The 20,229-nt window shown below is 34.9% G+C and overlaps 1 long non-coding RNA gene across 1 annotated transcript; it reads right to left on the bottom strand.

Annotated features, from left to right (window-relative positions):
* Window positions 1-19,404: 19,404 nt before the first annotated feature.
* On the bottom strand, window positions 19,405-19,913 carry LOC136981488 (uncharacterized). Its single transcript, XR_010881721.1, has 3 exons — window positions 19,843-19,913; window positions 19,683-19,772; window positions 19,405-19,495 (listed from the first exon to the last, which is right to left on the bottom strand). It is a non-coding gene; the product is annotated as an uncharacterized lncRNA (long non-coding RNA).
* Between the last annotated feature and the right edge of the window lie 316 nt (window positions 19,914-20,229).

The raw sequence follows: 20,229 nt of genomic DNA, 5'->3' as shown, positions 1-20,229 counted from the left end.
ACTTTGGCAGTAAATAGATGTTTTTATTGCTTCCTCATTCAAGTGCAGCAGTTGAACGTAATTTTTGCAATTAAATTTAATAAAAATTAAACTACAAAATCGAGTTCTTAAAAGCAACAATGATAAAATGTTACACTTGGAAACCATCATCTGCTTCAACCATACAAAAACATTCTAGTGAGGACGATTCTGATGATGACGATCTTACCAGTGATTTTTCAATGCAGTGGTTCTTAACCTGGGTTCGACCGAACCCCTCGGGTTCGGCGAGTCAGTCTCAGGGGTTCGGCGGAGGTCAACCACCTGACGTCATCGTGACGTAGAAACTGTATTGGTTTCGAAAACTAATGCTACATAACATGTGTTCTATTGGGAAATATGCCTATATTTCCCAATAGAACACCTATTATACCTATGTTTTGAATTTGAAAAATTATATTTTATTTTTCCAATTAAAAGGGGTTCGGTGAATGCTTATATGAAACTGATGGGGTTCGGTACCTCCAGCAAGGTTAAGAACCACTGTTTCAATGTGATAATTTTAAAAGTTCAGTACTTCATGTTCATTACTTTCGTTTCATCATTTTGTTTATTTGATTGTTGTTGAGGAATAATAGCATTCTTGCAACATATGAATTTATCCTGTATGAATTTTGTATGTTACATGTAAAACTATTTATATTTTAATAAATAAAAATTTGATAAATTCTAAATTTATGTATTATTTATAAGTATATATTTAATAATATATAATATATACATACATTCTGCAGTTTAAGGTCAAAGTAATGCCTGCATTAGTCAATACAGTCACTTCTCGACTTACGACAGGGGTTCGGTTCCGCAACTTTGGACGTAAGTCGAAATGGTCGTAAGTCAAGAAGTGACTGTACTTCAACAAAACAGTTAGCCATCTTACACAAGCTCACGCAAAGGGTAACTAACTACACAACAAAACTAAAGATGACGCAATCAATTGCCAAAAGCGTGCAAGATATATATGTGAGAGTTCGAATTGACCGGCAAAATAAAAATATAAATTAGTCATTATCTTGACATCAATAACCAATTTCCAAACCAAAAACTGACCCGTCTTAGGGGATTGACCGTACCTATCGCCACCCCTCGAAACGCGAAACTCGAAACTGAGTCACACTCGGAACTAAAGACAAAATTCGCTTATTGGCGAGAAAATTAACGAGGGGACGAAATAAAAAGGAGGGGAGCAAGGGGTCGTCGTCGTTTGTAGCTCCCGCCTCTAGTTGGACTCTACACCGAAATTCTCCACTCGAAGCCTCTCTGCCGAATTTCTACGCCACTACGGATTTTTGTATTGACTCTTTAATCCGACTTCAATACTTGGTGAGGTATGATGGCCACTTGTTTGTAAACTCTCTCTCGGGTTTGACCTTTCCTATGTTAGTACGTAATATCTCTGTCAATGTTATTCGGTGTAACTGTTCTTTATCGTTTCGTAATAAATTCTGTTTGTTGATTTAACTGGTGTCATTTATTCGAATCTCGCCTCTGTCTTATCAACGTTCCCGCTCTTTCCTCCTCCACTCGACCTGACAACTAATTAGTTCCAGACTGGACAAGCCATCCTTGACAGTGGGCAGGTCTTAACCGACCTGTGAACCGAGAAAAGGAGGTCCGACTCTGTCCGACCTCCCGGTGGTCCCACATATATGTATATGATATATATTCCACGAAAACCTATAAAAAAATTGATACATTTAAAAAAATTTTTAATGAAATTTTTCGTCATAAGTGCAAATGGTCGTAACTCGAGAAGTGACTGTAAATCATTGGGACTGAGCAGTATTAATATTCTTATATTTATTATACTCTTAATTTTGTACAGTTTAAAGGGTGGCGTAGAAGAAGTAAACTATATATCTATTTCATGGTAAATAATGAAATTTGTAACTAACCATATATATAAAGGAACTTCAATAAGGACCATAGCAATAGCTAATAGTATTGTATTAATAGGGAAATTCTTATCCTCATTTCCTCAAAATATTAATTTTGCTTCTTACTCCTTTCTTCCACAGATCTCGTAAATTCAAATATCACATCATATGCCAATTAATATCTGTCAGATTAACAAAATAACATAAAAAAAGAAAATTACTAAACTTTACATTAGAGAACTAAATTTAAAATAGAGCCAACTAAGGTTAACAGGAGATTGGATATTGGTTAGAATGCAACACATCATTATGTAATTAACCTCAGGAATTAAATTGCAGTCAGCCATTTCTCTTTCGTCCCAGGCTAGGCCTATTATTCATGCGGGAACGAATAAAACTTTGTACTTGGCGGCTCAGTAATATAGGTAACACTACAACTGACCACACAACAGTTATTTTTTGAAGTTTTCTTGGCAGAAAGCTGTTTTTCATTATCACAGGCAGAAAACAAGCACCGCGTCTCAGTACGTATCTAACCCAAAGACGCTCGTGTTTTCCCGAAAAAGTTTCCTTTGCCTGCGTACAGGTGGCGCTCAACGCAGTTCCACTTGCTCTATACGGCACGAAATGAGTCGTATCTGGCTCTTCCCTTTCTTACTGAAACGTCTAATTAAATTCTACTATAAACTTAAACTTAAAAACGATAATATAATAACCTATCTACATCACGAAAATATTAATCAGAGTAAAATTCAAAAATTTAAACAACTATGGCAGTATAAGTTAACTAAAATCTTAAATACATTTGGAGTATCGGAGCTATTATTTCAAGATAACATTCAAGATTGGAATATACACTGGATATACACTTTTAATACATTCTGCAATTTCTCAAGCAATAAATAAAGATCAAAATTTATTAAATCAAAGCACCCGTCATCCATGGTATACCGACTTGTTACAATTTTCGTCCGTTCAATCCTATATGTTGCAACCAATTAGTTTAAATGTAAAACGTCTAATAATACAACTTCGTTTAAATAAATATATTCTTTCATCAATAATATCTACATCAACGAAAGCGAAGTTTCCGAACCGGAACCAGACGAAAAACCGAAGTTCTTACTCTCCGCTAGAGAGAAAACTTTTTAAACAGGAAAATTATAGCGGATACGAAGATAAGGTCAAACATCTTTGTACACGACAAATCGTTATAAAATATCTGCCGATCTTCAAAAATAATAAATCGACAAGGCATATGGATTTATTCAACTCCAAGATCTCGCACTTAACAATCAAATGTCCAACGAGACATCAAAAATCGTCTTTTTTTATCGACCTTTCGTAAACTAAATGGCACGGGAATAATTAAACTCCCAAATGCCTACACGGGCTATCAGCCTGGCATCATTCTCATGCCCCATTTCCAACGACAAACCACGATGCAACTAGAAATGGCGCAACAATTAATTGTCCCACCTATTGAGCAGATTCTCAATCGAACGGAGATACAACTACTACGAAAACGTCTTCTAACTCCCCAAGAACCAACCCTGCTAACGATCGTGGACAATGCAAACATCAACGTAGCCGACCAGGGGACCTATTCTGAGTAGTATCGTTAAGCTAACGAATACGATAAAAACTGGTTTTTATCGTATTCGTTAGCTTAACGATACTACTCAGAATAGTGACGTGATTCGCGTTTAATCAATCGTGAAAATGCTATTCTGAGCCGTACGCTTCGTTTTCGGTGCTGATAGCCACGTGCGATAACTAAGTTTCTGTTATCGGTCACTCTGGAGCTGCCGTTAGGAACGTAACGAAAGTGAAAACAACATGGCGTCTTTTGGTGTAAGAATGATTTTACTTCACGAGCAATTGGAGAGAGAGTTAATATAACTATGTTGTTGTATTGCTTAAAAATAATTACCTCAATTGTTTATGAATATTGTATGAATATTGTAATTGCCTTCTTGTTAAAATTTAAAGTAAGTAGCTATAGCATGAACATTATTTCTGAAATACGTTTCATTCGCATATGTTTAAATTAAAATGATAGTCAATATTTATAGATTTATATTCAAAACTATCAGTTAGTTTTCGCCATCTTTCTGGATCTTTTTGTGAGCCGACTTCCATCAAAATTCAGACCGTCAGCTATTTTTTTGCTACAATTTCTGACAAGCGATTAGAGCCTGACATCCTGTCGCGTTCCTATTGGTCACATTCATTATGCAAACCGCGCATGCATTTACTAGTAGTTTTCATATTTACAAGTGTCACTTTGCAGTTTAGGGGGTACGAACGTTTCAAAGGTTTTCTTCCATAAAATTAATCGATTCTAGACTAATTTGACTCGAACATTTTCAAAAACACGTAAAATTTGTTGGAAATGATCGATATAAAATATGCTATAATCAAAAAATTGTCGGAATACTTATTGAGTGTATCCCGTTCGAAGACGCCATTGCGTAAGCTTGTTTTTCGTCGCGAAGCGTCACATCGGATGGCAGACGCGTACGAAGCGTGTCACGGACATTGTCGGTGCTATTCGTCACGTGACATTTGTCGGTGCTATTCGGTCACGTGACAACTCATCTCTGACATGTTTCCTGATAACATTTTTTTTGCGATAAATTCACTGAACTTTAGAGACATCATTAATAGAAATATTAAAACGTCATTCCATTCTAAATATGGATTAAAATCAACATATAATAACGGGATAAATAACTAATAATTCTGCTCTGCTTTGAAATGGCCTAATCTCTTTCATGTCGTAAATAAATATACAATTTTGTATACATCAAGACATTAGACATCTTATGTTGCATCTGATTAATATTTATCATATAATATCAATATTATATCATGATAGAATTATTGTCATTAGCGAGCAGTTTTACCTTTGTTGTTTCATATAGTCAATAATAGTAATAATAATAAGTCGTTTCTAATTACAGTAAAAATACTATAGTGTGTTTCCAAAAAATTATACGTGTTTTGGAAATATTCGAGTGAAATTAGTCTAGATTTGATTAATTTTATAGAAAAAATATCCCCTAAACTGCACAAGTCCCTTATAAGTTTCACATTCATATTTATTTTTTCATGTTTTAAAAATTATAAAATTAATATATATAAATATGAAAACGAAAAGAAAATTATAAATAAAAAACGTGATGTTATACAAAATTTGTGATTTTATATTTTTAAGTTTCTAATGTGCTTAATGTTAATTTAATACGAAAAATGATGAATTTTTGATGATTTCATGAATTTGAAAAATTTTAATGTAATGTACTGTACAATCCTCACAAACATAGCTTACATATAAAATTTGTAGTATCAATTGTTACTGAGACACAAAACATATGATGCCAAGAATCACACTGCACGCATTGTATCCACGAGACTGCGTCTGCTTCTTGTTGGTCGTCAGCATTGTTACACGTACTACAGTGTTGTTGTAATTCTCTTAGTTGCCTTCGAATTCTTTTTATTTCAGTTGGGGAAGTGTGTAAACGTCTTTGTTTTTGCCTGGTTTTTCGGTCCAATCGTATTTGATGTTGAAATTTTTCATTAGAAGTTACTTTCCTTATTTTTAATGTATTTTCATTTTTTTTTCTAATTGGGCTTCTTGAAACACTGGCAGAATCTGAGAGATAATTCGTCTGTTAATTTGTTCCAAAATTATGCTGTCATTGCAGTTTTGAATTTCTTTAAGTAAATTTTGTGTTGTAGCAATAACCCTGCATTTAATGTCTGTTTCATGAACTGATCTGGCTTCCAGAACTTGCTTGAAAATTTCTTTTTGCATTTCTGTTTTGGTCCTTGAAGTTTGCATTGCATCATCATCCAGCTCCAATCTCTCACTTCCAATTTCAGTTGTTGACTGTCCGCATTCAAGTGATACTATTACTTTGTCATTACTGCCTTCCAAGTTATAGTCACCACTATTTTCTCCAGTACTTATTTCCTTTGTATCCAATTTTCTTTTCAATTAATGTATATGTTTACAAATTGTTTTTACATACAACGAATCACTACAAGAATAGCTAAAATCATGTATACAAATTTTGCATAAACCACATCTTAGTCGACAGTCTAATCTTGGGCAGGTCTTTCTAACAATTACGTAATTCTTTTTAGTAAACTTCCAACATTCATTTTCATTGATAAAGGGATAATCTTCTTCACTTAAATTCAAACTTGAACGATGTCGAGAATTTATTGTTTGTATTCTTTTGGTCACTTTACCCTTTTCCAATTTAGAAATCCGTTCATTGACATAGTAATCTTCTAATTTAATCAATACATGAAGGAGTGCATCCATTCGTTTATTTTGCCTTCCCTGCATCGTGTCTTCACCATGTTTTAATAACCTGTGGAATGATTCCACGTACATGTTTGTGTTAACTAATGAATTTTTCCGATTCCAAGCAGCCCATTCACTATTTCTGTTTGCATACATATTCATAAAGTAATCGAAAAAACTCTTGCGGAACATTTTGTAAAAATAATGGCATTAATTCATTAAATTCTCTTTCATTTTGAGTGTGTAGCAAAAGTCGAAGCCCATTATAAATTTCTTCTTGCTTTTCTTTCTGAACCTTCTCTAAAATCGCACGATGCCAAGCTCGTTCTACGTGCCAAGAGCAAAGCAGTTTTTGAGTTTTGTGTCCAACAAAAACTTCTTCATATGCAGTGAAGATCCAAGATGCATCATCTGACATCAAATAGTTAGAGGAAACTGCAGGTGAAGCTTCTTTAAGCAAAGAAAAAAGTACTTTTAATATGCTTTTGTTTTCTCGGCTACTTATGCACCATAAAATTGGGATACCCTCACCCCATTCATCTACAACAATAACTGTGATTAACTTGAGATTATTGTAATAAGTTGTGTTGTGTGTTGAGTCGATACAAATGACATCTGTTCCGAATTTCTCATACATTTGGCGTTGAAAATTTGTTTGGAATACAATTATGAAGTCATTCTCTTCAATGTCGAATTTTTCAGTAACTTCTCCCCGAGATTTGTAAAATAAAATAGACATATAATTCTGTGTGTTTTGTAATTCTTCTATTATCATTGACACACTTATGTGGTCTTCATGATGGCGTTGTATTCCGGATATGTTATATTGTTTTTTAATGTTGTTGATATCTTTTTTTGAAACAATAGCTGATCTCGGTGCAAGGGAATATCCTGTTGGAGATGAAAATTGTCTTAAATCTTGTGTAATTCGACCCGATGCAATCCCAGTTCTTAACTTTGCTGCAATACTAATTCTCGTGGTTTTATTCATCGGAATATGTGCAATAGTTTGCTCATGTGAATAATGTTTTCCACAAAATTTCACTGCCACCTGGCCAGTCTGAATATTCTCATCTACTGCAATATAAGCAGTACATTTCATATTCAACTTGGTTGTGCCTTGTGATTTCAATATTCTTTTTCTGTCAATGTCATCAACTTTTGGTTTATAGTCACCGGTACGGTTGCATGTGTAATAATGATGCTTTATATTTCCTATAGTTTTTGAACCACATACCAAAATGAAATGTGAATTCGAATCCATTTCCATTTTTGATTTCCAATCAGTAAAGTCTTTAAAAGAACCAAAATTTAGCTCTATTACATCAATGGTCACATTATGATCTAATTTCAAATGATTAAGAAGTTGCTGATTTCTATTACAAGTGAAATTGCAGGATATCTCCAGGCATTTGTAGCTACCTGTTATATAAAAAAAAAATTAATTTTGAAAAATCAGAAAGCATTTTTAACGTAAAAGACAATTATAAAGTTGAAAATCTATTTTCCATTAATATTTGATATTGACTATCAAAAAAATTAATTAATTGGGTGTCTTTGTGTTAAGAATACTCTTTCTATTAGTTTGTCCACTAGGATTAAGAGAAAGCGACGTGCAAGACGAAGATGCAGTTTTTTTTCGTTTTTGCGGGAAATCAAACATATTTTTAGACCCACCTAAAAATTCTGTAATTAATCTGGAAACAGGGGAACCCAATTCTTGCATTTTTTGAAAAGGTTGACTATAACGTAATAATCTTAATCTTCGCTATCGTTACTTTTGCCCGAGCAACGCAGGGCCTATCTGCTACTTTTTTAATATTATTAGTTAATTAGCATAAATTACAAAGTGTCGTGTTTCATCTTCGCTCCCGTTCAAGTTTATTGCTCTAGACACGCGTCGATTTTTGTTTTCACTTTTACTGGTGATTAGGATTTTATTTCAACCTCGTCTGTTTTGGTTACAAAAGATGGGGGACAGGCGTCACGTGATCGCTTACTTCACATTTTACCACAGAAATTTCTTTACCTTAAAAGTTTTATTTTTTTCCTGGATTTTAGTTATTATTAACTATCTTTTTTTGATGGATTCTCATATCTATGTGTGTTCTGAAGTTGCAGATATTTTTTAAATTAAGTTTTACACATTTTGGTTTTTTTATTCGATTTTTATATATAAAATATAAGAAAATTCAAAAATTAATTAAATGTTATCGGAAATGCTAAACTATAAGTACAGTGTGTTTTACAGTACTATTGCGAACAGATTCGGTCAAATATTTTGTAAACATACTTATTACTTTAATTTTTATAAATTATTTAAATCGATGCATTGCGACGCGCTCAGAATCGATTAGTTATAGTCGCGCGTTATTTAAGATGGCGACAGGACTTGATTCAATTACTTTTTCATTTCAGATGTTAATTACAGTGTTATTTTAATGTAATTTTACACATAGTGTATGTTTATTATAATCCATAAGTCTATATAGGAATATTATATATTCTTGTCGGCAAAATTATCTCCGAAGATGAAGCACTGCGAGAAAACTGCACTTATATAGTATCAAAGTAAAAAGTCACGTGACAGAGAAGGGAGGGACCAAACTTTACCAAATATGGAAATATTAAATAATTTGTGTTCCTTATTTGGTAAATTTTTTGTAGGTCCCTTTTCTGTCACATGACTTAATAATTATTGCCCTAATAATTTCAACTTTCATCTATTCACATCAGATTTGTTAAATAACACCGGAATGTATTATTTTTCAACTTTCAAGTAGTAAAGCTAGTTTATTTTTTCCAGCGAAAATATAGACTTACTAGTCCTCCACTGTGAAAAACAACAAACTGCTAATCGCTTTATTACTTTGTTTTCAAAAACTCCCCTCTGTCAGCTGAGGTCAACTGGCTAACAAATTGTTTACTTGCGCACTCAGGGAAATGTTGTGATGATGTCATCAAACTTTATAAAAGGATTAAAAATACCAATAAAACAAATTAAATTGTTTCAGGTCAAATTTTAGATTTTTAGAAGTTATTCGCTTTAAAATAACGCGCCATAGTGCGGATTTAACACCAATAATTAAATAAAAATAATGAAACGCTTTAAGCAAAAAATGAACTGCGCATCGTAAAATTGAAAAAAATTAGACAGGTAATAATTTGTTCAGATTTTTCGGACAATTAGAATTTTTACACGAACTAATTATTGGATGATTTCAATTTTAATTTATCTTCTTATAACGAAAATAGAATATGTAATTATTCATATATCTAAAGAAATTATTCAAATACCGTCTGGTCATAAATATATAAAAATATACGATCATATTAAGTTTCGTGTGAAAAGCTACTACTTACATTTCACTTCCGTTGTATGAAATTTACGTCGTAGCCCACTTACGTATTTTTTCGATTTAAATATTTTGTCACAATCATCACAGGTGAACGAAGTACTGTTGACAGACATGCTTTCAATTTACACTTTCACTTTCTCGAGGTAACAAAAAAAAAAAAAAAAAAAAAAACGCATGGGCGGTCTTCATAATGAACGTGACCAATAGGAACGCGACAGGATCTCAGGCTCTACTCGCTTGTCAATTTCTGGCGATCGTTTACGGTAAAGGGAGCATCTAACTTCCCTGACATTAATTTAGGGTTGTCTTTCATAAAATTACCGAGCATCTCGAACTGGTGACTTGTAGTTCACTGGCTTCGTTGTCCTTTCTTCGACATTTTAGAACAAACTATTTCACTAGCGCTGATAATCGACAATGATAAAACCAAGTGCTTCGCTTAGAAAATGGCGGTTCAGATCACGTGACAAAAATACAATGTTGAGTAAACTGTGATTGGTTAATAATAATACCGAGAGAGAGCATTTTAAATTAAACATGTAATACTTCACATACCTCTAATCTGCCCGAGTGAGAAACTTGAACTTTAATCTCTATATCCTAAATGAATATTGCTTTTGTGCCTATAAGAACAGGACCAACCATAACCATCCGAAGACACCCGAAAGTCTACAAACATTCACCTACTTCACCTCTCCAATTTACTATCCGAAGCCGAGATGTGTCAGGAAACGACAAATAAAACCGTTCTCCACTCACCTGACACAATCTTCTTGTGAGAAAAACTCCTACATGAGTAAATCCAATATAAACCATCCTCGGACAAGACAGAGTACACCACAGAACTAAGAAAAACGACTTAGGAACAACAACCAGTTTACAACCACCCGCGACCCACTGTACCCTCGAACTCACACCAAACGGGGTCAACAAATCAATCACCAAGTGACATCATGGTTCAGCAGGAACACGTCTGACTACTGGAAACCCCAAGTTAGCCTCGCTCTAGAAGCTACTAATAATTAGATCACTCTTCTTATCTTGTGTGAAAACAAAAACTTTTTGTAACATTACGACATATCAACTTTCCCTAATTTTATTAATGTAATTCTCCACGCTTTTACGAACTTATTCATGAGAGAAAGCAAACGCTGTGGTCATACAAAACCTGACCTCTAATCGCGAAAATCGAACTTGCCCTTTTAGGACAAGTACGATTTTGGAAAGCCTGTAGTGATGTGAGAATCCGATTGCCTTGATTAAACAAAAACAAATTAATTTTTGTTAATTTTTGACAAAAACAAATTATTATCTTTGTTCTTAATACAAAAGTCGGTGTCTTTCTGTCAAAGGAAGTCCACATTTCCTTTTTCACTGTTTGTTTCCTCTCCCCATGGAACGCGAATCTGACAAGGGGAGGGCACGACCTGGGAAATTCACTTTGAGATGAGACTTGGTATATAGGTAGTACTCCTTTAGGATGCTCAATCCTCGAAACGTGAGTATTTTGAATATATATAAATATTAAAATGTTATTTTAATAAATAATTTCATTTAAAAAAATGTTTAACACATATTACATGTCATTTTAATTATAATAATACAAAATAATTAATAAGTATATTAATAATCATTATCATCAATTATTGGTAAACTGATAGTATCTTCATTCACAGACATTTTACTGTAAAATATTGAAACTACTTGTATTATGGTGTGATATATTACGGAACACTATGATCTCTTGGAAATCCAAAAGTAAACTGACAGGTTGTCTCCAAATATCAGGACAGTCCATAAGTCCATACACATTTTTATGACCTTGAGAAAAATCTTGTCTTGCTGTTGAAAATGTCAGTCTAATGTGATACTATTCACACTGAAAGTGTTAAATTGGATCTCATTTATATAATACTGTTGGAATTGAAAACATTTTAGTTGTTTATTTTTGTTAAAATGGAAGTAAAGGATGAATATAAAAGACATGTTTTATACTTTTTATTTTTAAGTGGTGAGAATTAATAAGAGTAGTAACCTTAAAAAAATTTTATACAATAGAATAATAAATGAAAACTGTTGTTCCATAACTAATTATTTATAACTATTATAATTAAACTGACATGTAATATGTGTTAAACATTTTTTTAAATGAAATTATTTATTATAATAACATTTTAATATTTATATATATTCAAAATACTTATTTTAAAAAATTTTTAGAAAGAAAAAAAAAAAATACTAATCAAGTCCAAGATTTGAACCCTGAACAACTTGGCAGTAGCCATGAACGACATCAACTAAGCTGCTCAGCAGCTGCTGACCTAGCAAAACTTATTAGTACATAAGCTGAGCTCGAATTTTTAAAGGCCTTTTTCTTGAAATTGGCTGGCCATCGCGCTTTCTTGTTTCGAGGAATGAGCATCCTAAAGGAGTACTACCTACTGTATTTTACGGACTATGAGACGCTACAGACTATAAGACGCACCTTAATTTTTAATCAATTTTTAAAAAAAAAATACCTATAAGATGCTACGGAGTATAAGACGCACCTAAATTTTGGAGGCAATTTTTCGAAGAAAAAAGTGCGTCTTATAGTCCGTAAAATACGGTAATATACCAAGTCTTATCCCAAAGTGAATTTCCCAGGTCGTGCCCTCCTCTTGTGAGCCAGAAAAGGAACAAAGGCCGACGTTCGCCGATTGGCGAAAAAGAGTAACGTGACCAAATGAAATAAAAGGAGGGGATGAGAGGACAGGGGTGTCATTCGCGGTCCGCTGATTCAAGACGAATCTGAAACCTCCAGAACTCGTCCCCATCCTCAAGAAATCCTGTTCCAGCTGACTAGCCTGTTGCCGAAGCAGTAAGCCACCTCCCTGAAGACCTACCGACTATCTCCTACCGAGGTATGACAACGATAATTTGTAAGCTCTCTCTCTCTCTCAGGTTAGGGACCCGTTTTAGTACGTAGAACCAATATATTCCTTTTGATGTTAGATTGTGTAACCGATCGCTTTCATCTGTCAATAAATGTTGGTTATTGTCTAACTGGTGTCATTAATTCGAATATCGCCTCTGTCTTATCGACGAACCCACCCTCTTCCTCCACTCGACCTGACAATTAATTACTCAATTCCGACACTTCGGGATATCCGATAAAAGTAGCCATCCGTGACAGTGGGCAGGTCTATCTCTGACCCGTAAGCCAAAAGAAAGGCAGGACGACTCTGTCTACCTCCCGACGTTCCCACATTAACATTTCCATTGTTAAGGAATACACTTCTTTCATCCTCACGTGGTACCCTACAGAATGTGGTACCCTACTAAAACGCATTCATTCAATTTTCATTCATTCAATATCTTTTATTAGGTACAAAATAGTACATGCCCGGTACCGCAAAGCATTGCCGGGAGTGGAACAGAAATGTGATATAACACGTGGTGGCAAAAGTATAGTTGATTACAGGAGACAGTACAAATACAATAAGCAATGTTCACATAGGTGAACAGTGATTACAGGATAAAGCTAAATGGTTACAGAATATAATGAGATGATTACAAAATAATATAGTAATAAAATAGCAAATACAGAATGGTTACAAAAATAAAAGTAAAGATGAGATATAAAAAACAGGTATAATACAATAGTATATACAATATGATACAAGTGCAAAGGTACGGTATACATTGTAGGGTTGAGCACAACAAGAAAGACAGTCAGTCAATCCCTAGTGGTGTTGGTTGCAATCCTCAAATAGTTGTGAGCGAGTTTTTGAAGAAGAGGATAGAGATCCTCATTGTTAATAAGTTCGTCGTGTGGACAGGGCCAGGGAATGTTCATATCTTTGGCAGTGATCTCGATGGCTAGCCTATCCCGCTCAAGGCACACACATCTGTACAAGTAGTGGTCTGGCCCATCAACCTCCCTGCAGATGGCGCAGAGAGGGGAGTGTTTGCCCGTGAATCTGTGGAGATAACTAGAGAATTTACCGTGTCCAGTGATGAGTTGGACAGTGTCAGGGTCATACATACATACATACATACATTCTTTATTTAGGTACAAAAGTACATTTCTCGGCCCCGCGTATGCATTACCGAGAGGTTTGTAAAATATTAAATAGAGTAACATTGAGTAAATATATATATACATTAGTACAGTTAAAGTAATTAAAGAATAAATAGAATAAGTACATAAGTATATGTAAGAACAATATAGTATTTGTAATAATAATTCATAGTGTTTAAATGAATAAATTAAATGAACAAAAAACAAAACAAAACAAAAAAAAAAAAAAAAGATTATAGTTATTATAGGTAATTATAGTTGCTGAAAACTGTAGGCACATCCGTGGTAGTCATAGTTTTATTCAGCAATTAAAATGTCAAAATGTTTGCCTGTAGGAAAAGCAGAGATCCAAAATGGAGAATGCCTGATGAGTGGTCTACAGGTGATCCAGTATGTCTATAGTTTAAGACACTTTGCCTTTAACAAGGCGCAACTCTCAGACGATGTAGAGTTCACGCACTAAGGGACGACCTAAAAGCAGCACCTCTCAATGCACAACTGAAGCAAACATAAACACATTGGTTTCCACAAAAAACTGAAATTTCGTACTACAGTTAAAAACACGTCGTATACATCAGGGCACGTTGATTACTTGAAACACGCTGAACACTAAGATATCGAGGCACACAGAGAAAACCCATTGCACAGATTTAGGAGCTTGCCGAAACTTATTCGAAGCACACTTGACCCATTGAAAACACCACAATGATATGTTGAGACACACTCAAGCACATTGAATTGATTTAAACATTGAAACACACTAAGCACTAAGCCTATTAGGCACACTAATGCATACGAAGCACATTAAAACACTTATGAACATACTGAAGACACATTGGAGGACGTTGAGGCACTTAAGTGGTAAATTAAGAAAGCTAAACTAAAACTCTAGAATTCGTTGAAAGATATTATAGACATGTTGATCACACTAAACCTGCCAAGCGCGTTGAAGGACATTAATGAACACCACTGTAAAAAAAAAAAAAAAAAAAGGTCGGTTTGCTCCCGACGAGACCATTGAAGATTACAGTAGTTCACCACACCTATAAGTTCAATATCAAAGGAGCACTTCTCCATCGAAACGTTTTATTAATAACGTAGGTTGTTCGTTAAGCATCTCACCCGTAAGGGTTGACACTGACATAGTAATTTCTCTGTTCCATCATAAGCTGTTAAAAGTACATTTCTAGCTGGTGAGTATTACACTTCTTAGAGTGTGCTTTATCAGTACACAGATTGCCGTTCTTAGTGTGTGCTCTGTTAGTACTCAAATTAATAAAACAGGCTGCGGTACAAGCTGGTAGTTAGAACTCGCCAGTACAAATGTATTCTGTCAGTACATATAGTTAATACAGTACTTCTTTTCGTAGGGCAATCACTAAGATAGTTAATGTTTAGTTGATTGGGAGAAAGCACCTGGTCATCGCTTCACTCAAAGTGTAGACACTTTTATTAAAGAGAAATTGAGTATAGAATATCAATAATGGATGTAGTATGTAAATGGAATTGAATATAAGCAATGATACACCAAGTTATTTTATACTAAAGATATACTAATTATATATGAGTTGATTTGCAATTTTAACAGTTTGTTTGGCAAGTTTTATAAAAGCATTGTAAACATTTTTGTTTATCCAAATATCTGATAAGTTGCATGGCCATCTCACACCAAGCTCCTCCATCAGTACCCTTAGTTCTTGTCTTTCTCTCTCAGTCATTACACAATTATAGAAGTAGTGTTTCGAGCCATCTATGATATGGCAAGTAGGGCATTCATTCGATGTCCTATTAGTGAATCTGGCCAGATAGCTGGCGAACTTCCCATGGCCAGTAAAGAATTGAGTGGTATAGTAATCCGGGGTAAACCATTTTAATTTATAAAATTGTTGTATATCCGGTATGTAATCATAAGTTATATGACTTCTGTTTTCGTTCCATCTATCTTGCCAATTGTACATTGTGTCTTCCCATAACATTCGTCGTAAGGTACGCTGACTGAGTTTATTATAGTTTATTATCAAAGAGGTATTCTCTGCAGCCTGCTTGGCCAAGGTGTCAGCTCTTTCATTTCCAGTTGTTCCCTGGTGGGCTCTAACCCAGGTAACAGTATAATTACAGTTAGATAAGCGTATTAATTGTCTAATCTCCTCAGCAATTGGGTGCAATTTAGTACTGTTTATAATATTAAGTGCTGACAGGGAATCCGTATATATATGTATATAAGCATTGTCATATGAATCCTTAGTCCAATTTATTGCCAATTTAATAGCGAGCATTTCTGCTTGAAAAACCGTGCAGCAAGTGTCTAATCTAATTGTCTGATTATAAATTTCATCATTATTAATATACGCAACAAAGCTGCATCCAACCATACCATTTATTCTTGAACCATCGGTAAAAATTTGAATGTCGGTTTTTTGAACATTATTATCGTCACAATATACTAAGATATCTGGGTTAGTTGTTTCGTAAAATGGAAATGCCCATTCGACTTCATCATATGTTATATTTCGGAAGGTTGTTTGAATCGTATTTCCCCATTTAACTTGCTGTAATTTACATCGCTGAATAACAAACATATCGATTGGTGGCCTTCTAGCTATCACTTGAAGGCTTTGATTATTCGCAGTGCGATAGGCTTTAGTAAGTAGGAGTAGGGCACGTCTCTGTGACGATATTAACTTTCGTTTTGTATGAACTTTACTAGTAGCCCATCCCCAAGTCCCACATGCATATGTGATGATGGGGATGTAAATAGCATCATAAATAATGGCCATTGCGTCTGTGGAAAGGCCCCAATTTTTCCTCGCTACCTGTGCGAAAGCTTGAAAAATAAGACGGTCAATGGTAATCTTCTGGTTGAGGTACGTAGTGATGTCAGGAATAAAGTTGAAGGTAGAATTGCTATGGTTTTGGCTCCAGGAGCTTTGCCAGCAGTTAATCAGGTCTTTATGGAGTAGGTTTTTAATCGTAGACAGACTGAGTTTACTGTAAATGGGTTGGAGTGAGTTGTCATTCGCGGCCTGCTTAGCAAGCTGGTCAGCTCGCTCGTTGCCGATGGTACCCTGATGTCCTTGGGTCCAGCTGATGTAGTATCGGTTGCTAGAGTGGAGGACGGCTTTTTTGATGGCAATGGTTATGGGATGAGGTTTGTCGCTGTTGATGAGAGAGATAGCTGACTGGCAGTCAGTGTAGATGGTAATCTTCAGGTTGTTGTAATACTCTTCAATCCAGATTATAGCTAAGTGGATTGCTTTCAGCTCGGCCTGAAAGACCGAGCAAAGACTGTCAAGCTTAAAGCCCTGATGAAAGATTTCGGAATTGTTACCATAAACAACAAAGGCACATCCAGTATTGCCGTTGATTCCAGAGCCATCGGTGTAGATGTTTAGGTCAGAGTCCATGGGAGGGTCAGTGATAATATAGTCGTTGATGTAAGGAGCAGGGAGATCAGCAGTAGTGCACAAGCCCTCATACCTGGCTGCAGGGATAGTGAGGCTGGTGGTGTGTATGTCTTGCCCCATCTTGAGGCTCCAAAGCTGGTACCTATTGTTGATGATATCAGTGATGGGTGGTTTCTTGGTAATCACCTGAAGACTAGTATTGGGAGTAGTTCTGTAGGCTTTTGAAATGAGGATGAGGCCTTTGCGCTGCGAAGAGATCAATTTCCTGTGAGGATGGACCTTCTTGGCAGCCCATCCCCAGCTGCCGCAGGCATAAGTAATGATGGGCATATAGATGTAATCGTAGATGACGCCCATAGCTTCGGAGTTTAGACCCCACTTCCTGCGGGCAATCTGAGAGAAAGGCCTGAAAGATTAGGTTGGTCCTGTTTGTGATATATTTAATGTGATCGTCCCAACCAAGGCGATGATCCATCCAGACTCCAAGGTACTTAATAGATTTTTCGACTTTGATGGAGTGGCAATTCATACGAATGGTAGGTGTACGAAGGTATAAGTTCGGATGGCCGGGCTTGTTGAAAACAACGCACTTTGTTTTATTTGGATTGAAGTCAATTTTATGTTGTATTCCCCATTCATGAATTTTTGTAAGGATCTCATTGCCTTTAGTTTCTAGGGCAGCACGAGAGTTGCCACCTACGATGACCAGAACATCATCTGCATATGCGATAGTGCAATCCTGGCCAAAGTTCTTCTGTAGAAAAGTGTCAAAAAGGAGGTTCCACAACAACGGCCCGCAAACGGAACCCTGGGAGCAGCCGCGGACAATGTTTCTTTCGATGTGTTGAGTCCCCTGCTGAAGCACGGCCTTCCTACTAAAACGCAGTTAAAAATTAAAAAAATTGCATCTAAAACAGTACAGTAGAAACAGAGTTCTTTAGGATAAGCCTTAGTCCTTTCCCACTCCCCGCGGAAGAGAATTCTGAGAAATCCCTTCTTAGTGTACATTCTCATGACGTACCCTATTAGAACGCGATCAAAAACGCAAAAATCCGCATCTAAAATATGTAGTATAATAGATCCCGAGTTCTTCACAGCAAGATATAATCCTGCCCCTCACCTGCGGGGGGGGGGAGAATTTCGAAGAATCCCTTTTTAGTGTACGTTCTCATGACATACCCTAACTGTGCACCAAATTTCAACTTTCAACTATCAACCGTTCGGGCTCTGCGTTTATTATAATTATTATTATTAACCCATCTCGATTATATTATAAGATACCGATAATATTATCATAAATTACAATTATGCCTTTGAATACAGTGCAGAGTTTTTAAAGAGTATAGTTATCTTCATTTTTACAATGGAATATAAATTTTTGCATGAAATCCTTTTGTGCGTAATGTTTACTCATAATTTAAATCTTTAGCACGAATGTCGGCCGATATGAAAATCCTGTATCACATATGTAGTGAATGTTTTCGTTAAAGTATCCACGATAGCTTATGTCAGATGTGAAAACAATAAACTACTTTGAATTTTAATGTCAAAAACTTTACATTTCAGTTCTTAACTACTACTTGCTGTAATAAATATTGAGATGTTGTAGCTATTCCGATGGTGTAAACTACACAGTATGCCTGCTTACGACATGGTAAAAGTGTATTTATACAGATTAAAAATATAATTCGCCAACCTGTTACATTGAAGGTTTGGAATTAACAACAAGTAGAACCACGAGAAATTTTTGCAGATGAATATTGTACGAGATATTTCGCGCCACGTTGTTCATTAAATTTTTGCACGAAGCCGAATTTACGACGGATGTAATAAAAGGCGTTTGTACAAATGCCCGAGTAAGAATGTCAAGACACTCTAGAAATAACAACTGGAATTTAGACAAGCCAATGAGCCAACACAAAATTTTCTATGGCTCAGATTCAAATACTTGGAGTCAAATGCCTCACCATCTTTCTTTTCAATTGTGGGTTGTAATAAAAATAAAACTGCCCTTTTAGTGATTACGACAAAGAAAACATGGAAAATGTAATTAAAATAGAATAGCACCAAAACAGAAAAAAGTACAGGGATCTGTAGCGAAACATTCATTCGACGAAATTCAACGCATTTAGGGTAAGAATTTTATGGAACATAGCACTAAGATTCATACATAAAAACAAAATTTTCCACCAGAGAAATGTGACACTGAACAGCGGCTGAGTAATGTGAGAAAATAACTAACCAGTAATAATAATAAGAAATTTAATATAAAACAATGATAAAATAGGAGTATTCACAAACTGTTAACATTGAAATTTACCATATTATAAAGCGAATTAAACGCTGTTATTTCAATGGCATCTCTTTTTACCTTCCGAAATTTGCTTTATTTTCAACAAGCAGGAAAAAACAGAATACAAGGTACTGGCCATCTGAAATATGCAGAAATAGCGTTATGAATAAAAATGTCAGTCTGTAAATTACAATTTGTCATAATATAACTTATATATAATCATTTTTGTCGATTTTTTCATATTTTTCTCTTATCTATCGAGGTGTTTTATAATTAATAATACTAATCATTTTCTATCAGGTAATTTTAGCAGTGCAAAAAATTACCTTTAAAGGAATTTTTCTGTCGACTGGATACACATCACACAGCGACAATCTCATTGGAATCTTACCAAACCTTTTCATAAAATCGAGAATCTAACAGAAAAACAAATATTACTGTCCTTCTATTAACATTACAAATAATATTTTAAAATATAACACTTACTTTTAATTTACTCTGCAATTCTACATCACTCTGAGCAAAGACACGAATATCTTGAAAGGCATTTTGCATCTAGAAATAAAAACAAAAATTATGCTTGACACAATAAGAAAGCAATAACAGAAATATTCTATGTAATTTGATTTTACTGTAAATGCAAAGCAGCACAAGAAACAGCCTAAAATGATGCAACCAAATGTACAAATAACTATTACAGTCAATGTTGCATATGTAAGCATATTGTTGGTTTCTACAAACAGAAATACGTAATAAAAGAAAGAAGTTGTGTATATCGCTCCAAAATATGATATTGAACTTTCCGTTAAATTGTTCGACGAAAGTCCACAGTTTTTCGTGATTCTTCATGAATTGAGCTAATTTCAGTTTTAT

This window comes from Centruroides vittatus, unplaced genomic scaffold (assembly GCF_030686945.1).
Source record: "Centruroides vittatus isolate TY-2023 unplaced genomic scaffold, ASM3068694v2 contig_766, whole genome shotgun sequence".
In the NCBI taxonomy this organism is placed as follows: Eukaryota; Metazoa; Arthropoda; class Arachnida; order Scorpiones; family Buthidae; genus Centruroides; species Centruroides vittatus.
Note: the sequence above shows the minus strand (reverse complement) of the source record. Positions and strands in the feature narration are given on the sequence as shown.